This window comes from Macaca fascicularis, chromosome 9 (assembly GCF_037993035.2).
Source record: "Macaca fascicularis isolate 582-1 chromosome 9, T2T-MFA8v1.1".
NCBI classification, from domain to species: domain Eukaryota; kingdom Metazoa; phylum Chordata; class Mammalia; order Primates; family Cercopithecidae; genus Macaca; species Macaca fascicularis.
In genome coordinates this window covers 81,292,600-81,305,134 of record NC_088383.1, presented here as the reverse complement: position 1 = coordinate 81,305,134, position 12,535 = coordinate 81,292,600, and positions in this window count along the sequence as shown.

Below are 12,535 nucleotides of genomic sequence, written 5' to 3'. Positions count from 1 at the left end.
AAAAACAATGCTGTAACTGAATTTATGAACCTGTGCATAAGAAATTATGTGAAATAATTTGGACTTGGTCATGATTCATATATAATTTATAATTACATATGAAATGTGACATTCTATGAATTGAGATTGAAATCATATTTAATCAAATTTATAAAAAGTTGAATATATAAAGTTAGGATAAGTGAGCTACAAAAATTTTTGTGATGAAATTAATGGCAAATATAAAGAATTTATCAGAATCACAATGTAATCAGAGAGAACAAAACAGACACCCCTTTATCAGCTAAGATGAACTTAAGGACACAAAGTTACCTACAGGCCAAAGACTCAGGATCCAGCTGGCCTAGCGAATTTCTAGATTCGTATGGCTCTAAATTTCTAACAATAGAAGTTATCAAATGCCTCCTAACACTGATTTACAGTCCAGACCACAACTTTGATTAGACAGAGGACTAGCCTTACCATCTTTATTTTCTGATAAGCTATTGCAGACTTTAAGCCAGTATCAGCCAGCTGATAGAAGCTGTACACAAATTGTCTCATGAATTTGACATGAGTCAAATTCCATTTCATTTAATGCTAAGACCCACCCCAAAATGATCAAGGGTTGCATATTACATATGTTTACCCATTGCACATGTGCTTTGCTACCCTCATAAATATTTACAGCTTTTCTCCCTAACCTGCTGAATACATATGACTCTGCTGTGTAATAAGAACTCTGTGAGGCATAAAATCCAACCTGTCCTTCCCCTCTTAAAAAAGAGAGCATCTGGTCCATGCTAGAGACTTCCTCTTCCTGGCTTTCAAACCAATATATTATTAGATAGTATTTAACTTTTTTAACTAAATAAGTTCCCTAAAATTTGGTTGCATTTTGGTCAAAATTAAAACAAAAATTAAGAGAACTCATTAACAATCTAAGTTTAGTACAACTGTAGCATATTGCCTACAATAGAACTCTTGAAAGAAAGTACACATCAAATACGTTACTCAATTATTCAAAATTTCAGTGAATTGCAATTTTTGAAAAGTGCTTTTAAAGAGCACCACAAATGTGTATAAAAACAAATTAAAGTAAGAATTAAATGGTGCATAATACTATTTAATTGTAAAAGTCTGTATTTGCACTTTGTAATATTCTGCTTATGGGACGAATCTTTTAATAGAGCTTCTATTTTAATTAGATAAGTTTATAGTCAGTGCCAAGATTAAATAAAATTGAGAATCCTCAAGTCTTGCGACATCTAAATTTGGAGAATAACTAAAAATAACAAATTTAGATAACTTACTTGAGGTTTTGTCTTGAAACATGTTATAAACAAATATATTTTGTGTGAAATCTAAACTACTACAACTATGTAAATAGAAATTCAAAATAATTTCAATACAGTTTACTATTCATTTCTTGTGATTTACTCTGAACCTAGAAGATATGTAGCATTTTTGATTAGAAACATTAAATTATTATTGACTGAAAGACAATAATATGAGTCAATTAAAGCATTAATTATTTAAAGATTTTTAACCATAAAATACTATTTTATCAATGATATGATTTGGCTCTACATCTCCACCCAAATCTCATTTTGAATTGTAATCCCTAGTTGTTGAAGTGAAACCTGGTAGAAGATGATTGGATCATGGGGGGCATTTCCCCCATGCTGTTCTCATGATAGTGAGTGAGCTTCACAAGATCTGATGATTTAAAAGTGTGTGGCAGTTCCTCTTCACTCTCATTCTCTCCTGCTGCCCTGTAAAGAGGTGCCTTCCACCATGATTGTAAGTTTTCCGAGGCCTCCCCAGCCATGGAGAACTGTGAGTCTATTAAACCTCTTTTTTTAAAAAAATAAATTATCCAGTCTCAAGCAGTTCTTTACAGCAGTGTGAAAATGGACTGCTACAGAAAATTGGTACCAGGAGTGGAGCACTGCTATAAAGATACCTGCAAATATGGAGGCAACTTTGGAACTGGGTAACTGTCAGACGTTGGAACAGTTTGGAGGGCTCAGAAGAAGACAGGAAAATGTGGGAAAGTTTGAAACTTCCTAGAGACTAGTTGAATGAATTTGACCAAAATGCTAATAGTTATATGGACAGTGAAGTCCAGGCTGAAGTGGCCTCAGATGGAGATGAGAAACTTATAGGGAACTAGGGTAAAGGTCACACTCTTGCTATGCTTTAGCAGAGACTGGTGGCATTTTGTCCCTGCCCTAGAAATCTGTGAAACTTTGTACTTGAGAGAGATGACTTAGGGTATCTAGCAGAAAAAATTTCTAAGCAGCAAAGCATTCAAAATGTGACCTGGCTCTTTCTAAAAGTGTAGGCTCATATGCATGAGGAAAGAGATGGTCTGAAAGTGGAACTTATATTTAAAAGGGAAGCAGAGAATACAAGTTTGGAAAATTTGTAGCCTGACCGTGTGATAGAAAAGAAATAACTGTTTTCCGGGGAGAAATTCAAGCTGGCTGCAGAAATTTGCATAAGTGAAGAGGAGCTGAATGTTAATAGCCAAGAATTCCCCAGTGGAAAAGTGTCTCCAGGTCATTTCAGAGATCTTTGTGGAAGCCCCTCCCATCACAGGCCCAGAAAGCCCAGAAGAGAAAAATGGTTTTGTAGGCCAGGACCAAGGCCCCAAAGCTCTGTGCAGCCTCAGGACATAGCATGCTGTATCCCAGCTGCTCCACCTCCAGCTATGGCTAAAAGGGGCCAAGGTATAGCTTGGGCCATTGCTTCAGAGGGTGCAAGCCCCAAGTCTTGATGGTTTCCACATGGTTTTGGGCCTGCAGGTGCACAGAGGTCAAGAGTTGAGGCTTGGGAGTCTCCACCTTGATTTCAGAGGATATAAGGAAACACCTGGATATAGGCAGAAGTCTGCTGCAAGGGTGGAGCCCTGATGAAAAATCTCTACTGGGGCAATTCAGAGGATAAATGTGGCGGTCAGAGTCCCCACACAGAGTGTGACTGGGGCACTGCCTAGTGAAGCCGTGACGAGAGGGCCACCCTTCTCCAGGCTCCAGAACAGTAGATCCACCAGCAGCTTTCACTATGAGCCTGGAAAAGGCACAGGCACACAACACTGTCCTGTGAAAGCTTTGCAGGGGCTACACACAGCAGCCCATGGGGTGGAGCTGGCCAAGGCCATGGGAGCCCACTGCTTGCATCAGTGTGTCCTGGATGTGAGATATGGAATCAAAGGAGATTACGTTGGAGCTTTATGATTTAATGAATCCCCTACTGGGTTTCAGACTTGCATGGGGCCTGTGGCCCCTTAGTTTTAGCCAATCTCTCCCTTTTGGAAAAGGAGTATTTACCCATTGCCTATATCCCATATTTACCCAGTGCCTGTACCCGCATTGTATCTTGAAGGTAACTAACTTGATTTTTTATTTTACAGGCTCATAGGCAGAAGGGACCTGCCTTGTTTCAGATGGGACTTTGGACTTAGACTTTTGAGTTAATGCTAGAATGAGTTAAGACTTTAGGGGACTGTTGGGAAGGCATTATTGGATTTGAAATGTGAAAAGGACATGAGATTTGGGAAGGGCAGGGGCAGAATAATATGGTTTGGCTCCATGTCCCCACCCAAATCTCATCTCCCATTGTAATCCTCATGTATTGAGGAAGTGACCTGGTGAGAGGTGATTGGATCATTGGGGTGGTTTCACTCATGCTGTTCTCATGATAGTGAGTGGTTTTCATGAGATTTGATGGTTTAAAAGTGTGTGGCAGGTCCCCCTTCATGCTCACTTTCTCCTGACACCTCGTGAAGAAGATGCTTGCTTCTCCCTTGCCCTCCACCATGATTGTAATTTTCCTGAGGTTTCCCCAGCCATCCAGAACTGTGAGTCAATTAACCTATTTTCTCTATAAATTGTCCAGACTTAGGTAGTTCTTTATAGCAGTGTGAAAATGGACTAATACAGCTAAATATTATAGGCAAATGTTTTCCAAAAATTAGAAATAAGGCCATGTTAAAAAATAAAATTTTTCAGAAAAGTAGAGTAACCAAATATTAGGATATATACAACTAAGGTATTGATTTAAATATATGATTATGAGCCACAAATAATTGTTCTGTTATTTTTAATGTTGAGATAATAATATTCATAATTAAATTTTTTCATTACTAGATACAGATATTACAATTATAATTCTTAAAAGCAATTTTGACTAGAACTATTTTAAAGGTTTTCCAATCTAATAAAAACAAGTTTTCTCAATTATTATCTTAAAATTTTTAATTTTAACAATTATCTTATAGAACCAGTGGATTCCTACGCCCACTGTGCAGTAACATACCAATATACTAAGACAGCAGGGTTTGCAGCAGAGAAAGAATTACTGATCATAAGGCACTAATGAGGAGATGGGAGGAGGCCCTCAAATTCACCTCCCTGAGGAGTTCTTGATTAGAATTTCTAAGGGGATCATGGAGGGCAAGAGCCTGGAGAATTAGGGTGGTTGTTTGGTCAGAGTAAGGGTGATGAAATCATGGATATGGAAACTACATTCTCTGGTAAGTCAGTTCCTTGTGGGATCTTTATATTTTTAAAAATTAGTTTTTAAAAACGATTTTTACAAAGTTATTCAGCTAAAAGTGTCAGCATGTTTTCATGTTTAACCTAAATCAAAACAAAGTGAAATTCAGATAACCAGATTTTTATTAACCAGATTTTTGTTTTGTTTCATTTGTTGGTTGAGACAGGGTCTCACTGTGTCACCTAGGCTGGAGTACACTTACAGCTCACTGCATCCTGGACCTCCCTGGGCTCAGGCGATCCTCCCCCCTCAGCCTTCCAAGAAGCTGGGACCTCAGGAGTGTGCCACATCACTGGCTAATTTTTGTATTATTTGTGGAGACCTAGTTTTTGCCATGTTGCCCAGGCTGGTCTTGAACTCCTGGGCTCAAGCTATTCACCTGCCTCTGCCTCCTAAATTGCGGAAATTACAGGCATGAGCCACTGCACCTAGCCTACATTTAAATTAATGTAATGGAAACTGAGAGCAATTGTTGTGACCAAGCTGGTAAAATAATAAAATTAGCTGTTTACATTGGGACTAAGCATTTTTCAAATTTACATTTAGCTCAAAGATTCAAATAATTAAGAATAGCTTACTATGGAATGATTCTGGAAACTGTTGGAAGAAGCAAGCTAATAAGTCTCTTTTATTATTCTATATGTCCTTTTTTAACACAATATACACTGCTGACTTCTGTTAGAAATTTTGGAAGCAGTGATAAAGACAACACATAACCTCTATTCCCAGAGGATTTAAAGTGTAGTGAGAAAGGCAGACAAAGACAGATTTTGAATTTGTAAATTAAGTGTTAAATTAGATCTATTTACAGATGTTGTTCAGAAATATAAGTAGAACACAATCTAGATTGAAGGGTGAGAGACTAATGAGAAATCTTGAAGGATGGTATATCTGGGTTGAGTCCTGATGAGTGAGTAGGAATTCACATTGTCAAGACATTGTCGTGTGTGTGTGTGCACGCGCGTGTACATGTGCGCGTGTGTACACACGTGTGTGTGTTTGGATCTGGTGGCAGCTTAATAGCGTATTATTGGCTTAAAACAACACAAAATTATTATCTTAGAGTTTTGAAGGTCAGAAGTTCAGAAGAGGTCTCAGTGGGTTAAATGAAGGAGTCTTCAGGCTGTGTTCATTACTTGAAGCTCTGAGGAAAAATACATTTCTTACTTATCTGGATTGTTAGCAGAATTCAGTCCCTTGTATTTAGAGGACTGAAATATTCATTTTCCTACTGGCTGTCAGTGAGAGTTCTTCCCACCTTCTAGAGGCTTGTTACATTCCTTGTCTCACAGCCCGTTCTTCCATCTTCAAAGCCAGTGTAGTAATTTCTTATTGCTGCTGTAATAAATTTCTGTAAAAAAAAAAAAAACTGATGACTTAAAACCATGCAAATTTATTCTCTAAAATCAAGGTGCTGGCAGGACTGCATTTCATCTAGAAGCTAGAAGGGAGAATCTATTTCCTTGCTGTAGAGAGTGCTTATACTTTTATGTTGCCTGAGTATTCATTTTAAAATATAAATTTAACATTATCAAAGCGGAAGCAGGGCTTAGTCACCCTTGACACAGCGTCCAACACTATACTTCACCCAAATGGCTCTACTGATGGCCAGAGAGAAAAACTTAGATATATCTCTCAGACCTAGCAAGGTAGGCTCCCTGCTTTCCTCCAACTTCCTTTAAAGAGACCATTCAGATAATTGCCCCCTAGCTTAAAGTAACCACCTCTCAATCACAGAGTAACCTTCTGGAACTTGTGCAGGCTTTTTATCCTCACCAGTTAAAGCACCCCATAGGAAATCTGTTTGGATAATCTTCTGGACCCAATAAAGGCATTAGCCTATAAGGTCCCTTTTCTCTCTGCCTGGACTCATTGACCTCTGCATGTGTAGTGCATGCGTATGTGTCTTTCTGATATGCTATGTGTCCCCCAGGGTCAGTAAGTACTAAACACTCTTAAACCTTCATGTAGTCATTGTCATTAAAGCCTTGATCTGCAATCTGACTCCTGATAGTAAGGCCTGCCTGAAGAGACCCATGCAGGTGGATTTCCTCCTGGTATACTTATGTCTGTTCCTGTCAGCTGCTGGAGATAGTAGTTACCAGCTAAATTGAAAATTTTATTCAAAACACTTGCCTTTGACAATGTCTAAAGGCTGCCTGCAGTTCTTGGCTTATAGCACTTTCTGTCTTTTCTAAGTTCTTTAGTCCAACCTCTGGTGTCACTGTCATATCTTTTGTCACTTTGATTCTCCTGCCTCCCTCCATCTTATTAGAACCTTGGAATTACATTGGGCTTATCCAGATAATTCAGTATAATCTTCTCATCTCAAGATGCTTAGTTTAATCACACCTGCAAAATCCTTTTCACCATTTAAATAATATAATCACGGGTTCTAGGGATCAAGAGGACATGTTTCTGGGGCTATAATTCAACCCACCACTGCCAGGAATGGTGAGCCAAGGCCTTCCTTACACCTTTCTCTTTTACTCTCCAGTCCTCTAAGGATTTGGGACCTGGGCAATCTGAGATAATCTCCCTATCTTAATGTCCTTACCCTCAATCACATCTGTGACATCCCTTTTGCCTTTCCAGGGATTGAAGCATGAACATCTTTGGAGCCTATTATTCTGCCTACCACAAATGATGATAGGTCTTCTGTAGAAAAATAAAGCATGGGTGTAATATTGTGAAATATATATCTGGTCTATGACCATGTTTCCTGGCATTCAATTACTAAAACCTTTAGAATCATCAGAGAGCTCTATGTTGGCCCCTTTCAGCTATGGCTGGAGCAACTGGGACACAGGGTACCAAGTCCCTAGGCTGCACACAGCACGGAGACCCTAGGTCTGACCCACAAGACCACATTTTTCTCCTGAGACTCTGAGCTTGTGATGGGAGGGGCTGCCATGAAGATCTCTGACATGGCCTGGAGACATTTTCCCCTGGAAATAGATTTTTCTTTTCTACTGCATAGTCAGGCTGCAAATTTTCTAAACTTTTATGCTCTGTTATACTTTTAAAACTGAATGCTTTTAACAGTACCCTAGTCACCCCTTGAATGTTTTGCTGCTTAGAAATTTCTTCCCCCAGATACCCTAAATCATCTCTCTCAATTTCGAAGTTCCATAAATCTCTAGGACGGGGTAAAAGGCTACCAGTGTCTTTGCTAAAACATAACAAGAATCACCTCTTCTCCCATTCCTAACAAGTTCCTCATCTTCATCTGAGACCACCTCAGCCGAGATTTTATTGTTCATATCACTATCAACATTTTGGGCAAAGCCATTCAACAAGTCTCTAGGAGGTTCCAAACTTTTCCACATTTTCCTGTCTTCTCCGACTGTTACCCAATTCCAAAGTTGCCTCCACATTTTCAGGTATCTTCAGCAACGCCCCACTCTACTGGTACCAATTTACTGTACCAGTCCATTTTCATGCTGCTGATAAAGGCATACCTGAGACTGGGAAGAAAAAAAGCTTTAACTGGACTTACAGTTCCACATGGCTGGGGAGGCCTCAGAATCATGGAGGAAGCAAAAGGCACTTCTTACATGGCAGCAGCAAGAGATAAATGAGCAAGAAGCAAAAGCAAAAATCCCTGCTAAACCCATCAGATCTCATGTGACTTATTCACTGTCATGAGAATAGCATGGGAAAGACCAGGTCCTCATGATTCAATTACCTCCCTGTGGGTCCCTCCCAAAACATGTGGGAATTCTGGGAGATACAATTCAGGCTGATATGTGGTGGGGGCACAGCCAAACCGTATCAGGGTTGAAGTGTCCCATATAAGGCAAAAAAAAAAAAAAAAAAAAAAACATAAGAAATGTTATAAAGTTATAAAGGGTTTGCCACGTTAAAAGCTTTGCTTCATCATCATCTTTTCTTTTCTCCCTTAAGGAATGGGGAGCCGCTGCAAAATGCAATGAAGAGGAATGATTCTGTTAGGTCTACAATTAGATTACAGATTATATTATCCTGCTAGCACAATCATGGGACGACACACTCACAGTACATTTCCACCAGGAAGTAATTTCTATGATGGAAGGCAATTTTGTTCTTTTTTTTTTTTTTTTTTTTTTTTTTGCTGCTATATCCCAGCAGATAGAGTAATACTTGACACATAGTTGATTTTTAATAAATATTTATTGAATTTATATAGGCATGCATGCATGAATGGACGGATGACTTGGCAGTAAGAAACTAATATATTTGTTGCAGGATGTAGACATACAATGCTGAGGGCCATAATCAAATTTTAAAAGTGAAGTAAAATACAAAAACACCAAGAAATTGAATTAAGCAGACTGAGACATTGATTTTGAATGGAAAATAGTAGAGGGAAATAACTCAAAATGGCCACTTATTTTCTTATTTAGGCATATAGGAGCATTATAGTACATTCATAGAGATAAAGATTACAAGAAGAAATTCAGGTTTGTAGGAAAAGAGAATTCTAGTTTGGACATGAGCATATCCAAGAGGAGAAAGCAGACAAATGGATATTCAGGTGCAGAGTTCAATGATAATACAGGAACATTTATATTCATTAAAATGTATATTCTTACTGTATTTTATTGGAAAAAGCTTAATCTATACAAAAGATGATCTTAGACAGTAGTAATTTTCTAATTGGATATGAATTTTATATCTCATGGAGTGTACTGAATGTGTTATATTTAGTGATTTCCTTTGTTAAGATTTGAAGTATGGTATTGTTCTAATATTTGTGATATTAAGAAGAAAATTAAAGTACTAGACAATAAAACAAATATGAAATATAAATGTAAAAGTTTAAATAGTTCTATGGTTAATTTTTAGGGTCACAGATTTATATTTCCAGAAAGAATAAGCCAGAAAATGGCAACTATTTTACGGAAGATAAATAAACATTATAACCTTGTTTGATTTTGAAAGAATGCCTCTTTAATTTGCAAAAGCAATGGAAGATTTGTCTTTTATTGTTTGAATTTAAAAGAAGTTTTGCATACTACATTAGACAAGTTTTTACCTTTTTTTGGCATTAATAAAAGTCTAGGTTATGAACAAATTTCCTAGAATTATGGGTCAAATAACATTGTCCCTTGAGGTTTTTCAACTTTCATTATCTGTTATAAAGAGGGAAATTATTACTTTTATATCTATTCCTATGATTTCAATATTTTAGAGATTAAAACATTTTATCAGGAAATCAAATTAAGGTAATATTTTGTCCCAATTTCAATTTAAAATTGAATAAAAGAAACCTACTCGCCCTGGCGCGGTGGCTCATGCCTGTAATCCCAGCACTTTGGGAGGTCAAGGTGGGCGGATCACAAGGTCAAGAGATGGAGACCATCCTGGCCAACATGGTGAAACCCTGTCTCTACTAAAAATACAAAAATTAGCTGGGTGTGGTGGCACGTGCCTGTAGTCCCAGCTACTCTGGAAGCTGAGGCAGGAGAATTGCTTGAATCAGGGAGGCGGAGGTTGCAGTGAGCTGAGATCGTGCCACTGCCTGGTGACCCAGTGAGACTGTCTCCACAAAAGAAAAAGAAAAAGAAAAAGAAACCCACTCTACTATTTCTTATACTACTGTGACTTTAAAACACAGGTACTGAGCTAACAGGGCCGTGGCCGTTAAGAAAATTGTCTTAAAGGGTCCTCTTGCCTTGTTAAGATGAGAGTTAAATCTGAAAAAGAAAGAATTTCTTACAAAAATTATGGAAGATGAGGCATGAAAATCATTAGGCAAATAACCAGCCCTATTCTCTGTCTTGCTCCCTGCCAATTGACATTTCCTAGTAAATTCCATAGGTATTACTAAGGGTATTTGGTCTTTTCAATTGTCTACCTTGTAGGTATTTAATTTTTATTTACTTATTTTTAGTTTAAATTTTTATTACAAATTTTTTCTTACATAAACAAAGATAAAAAAATTACCTCCATGTAATTTTACCCAACTTCAACAAATACCAGTATCTTCCATTCTTGTATATCTCACCCATTATTTCTGCTAAATGTTTATGTTTTATTATTTAAAAAAATATTTCATTATGTCACTGTAATAAATTAAGACTTTAAAAAACATAACCATAGAACAAAATGAATAATAATTTCTTAATATCCAAGGCTCTGTGTGTTCAATTTTCACCAATTACCACAAAACCATTCTTTCCCTATTTGTTAGATCAAATCACTACCCAAAGTCTACTCGTTTGGCTGATAGTTCCATTAATAAATTTTACCTAACAGTTTTCTCCACTCCAGACATATTTCTTACAGTTTCCATTTAGATGAGCATATCATTTTGTAGACTTTTATCACATTGCTTTATTCCATACATTTCTATAAACTGGTATTTAAATGTAGAGGGTTTTTTAGATTTGCATTTCCTCCCCCTCCTGCTTCCTCCCTCCCTCCCTTCCTCCCTCCCTTCCTTCCTTCCTTCTTTCCTTTTTTTATAGCAAGCACACTTCATAGATTTTTCTGCATACACATTATTGCATCACATCATGAGGCACATAAACTCTGGTCATTTCAAATTAAATGATGTTAAGATTGAGTGAAATGTTGTTCATCTGATTCAATCCATTATAAAGCTATCAACACTTTACCTAGAGGTTTTAGCATCCTGAGGGGATTGTAAAGTGCTTGCTTTTCTAATTTTTGTATCTCTTTTACTTTTACTAGCTATGATTCTTCTAGGAAAAAAATAGTAAATTTTCTTCATTAAGGATATAATTTCTCTGAAATATAATCTGTGTAGGAAAGACATACCGATATTTACTTCCTTAACTTTATGTTTAAACTTTTGGAATGATGAGTTGGTGATCTAATTAATTTTAAAAATCATCAGTGATATTTTTAAATATATTTATGGAGCATTATCTTAAACCTACAAATTTTTGTTTCTTTGATGTTACATCCACTGTAGTTATCATTTTTGATATTTAGATTGTCTCATTTTTCCCCAGTGAGAGCCTTTTCAAATTGCTTTCCTATTCCTATAGATATGACATCATTATTTCTTGAAAGTCTTCTGGCCTTCAAGCCAAATAAAATATTCCAGGCTCATCTTGGAAATGTCTTGCTCAAAATAACAACAACAAAATCAGCTCATTCTCTAAGGAGTACTAGCATTTTTTAGTGGGAATTGATATTTGAAGACCAGGTATTTAAAGATGCTAGGGCTGCCAAATGTTACTAGGTTGTTACTGCCATCATATTCATCTAGAGAGACAGAAATTATGCACATTTTTTGGAAAAATTAATTATATTTTTATACTGATATTTTAAGTTCATGATTTAAGGTTGTCAAGTTTTTAATTGTTATTTTTGGTTCATTATCTATATACCTTTTTTTTTTTTTTTTTGAGTCAGAGTCTTTCTTTGTTATCTAGGCTGGAATGTAGTGGTACATTCATAGCTTATTGCAAGCTCAGACTCCTGGGCTCAAGCAATGCTCTCATCTCAGCTTCCCAACTAGCTAAAACTACAGGTGTGCACCAACATGCCTGACTAATTTATTGATGTATTTATTTCTCGAAATCGGGTCTTGTTGTGTTCTAGCTGGTCTCAAACTCCTGGCTTTAAGCAATCCTCCTATTTTTGCCTCCCAAAAGTTTGGGATTACAGGAATGAGTCACCGTGCTGGTCTCATTATTTACATATGCTTATCTTATGCTAAAATCTTTATATATGTGTACATACACACATATAAAAGTTACATAAATAGATATTGAACATCAATATTAAAAATAAGATTTATAAATGCAGTAATGTAGATTTAGATTTCAGTGTTATCATTATTTGCATAAAGATATATACTACTATATATGGACAAGCAAAAGGCTGTTTCACAGTTATTTTATAGTTATTCTCTGTATGACCATACCACCAAGTTGATAAAGAGTTATGCTTAAATTGTTAATTTATTTTTTTAATTTCAATAATTGCCTTTATAATGTTAAATTTAGACTTTAATTTTGTAAAATATTTGCATGGT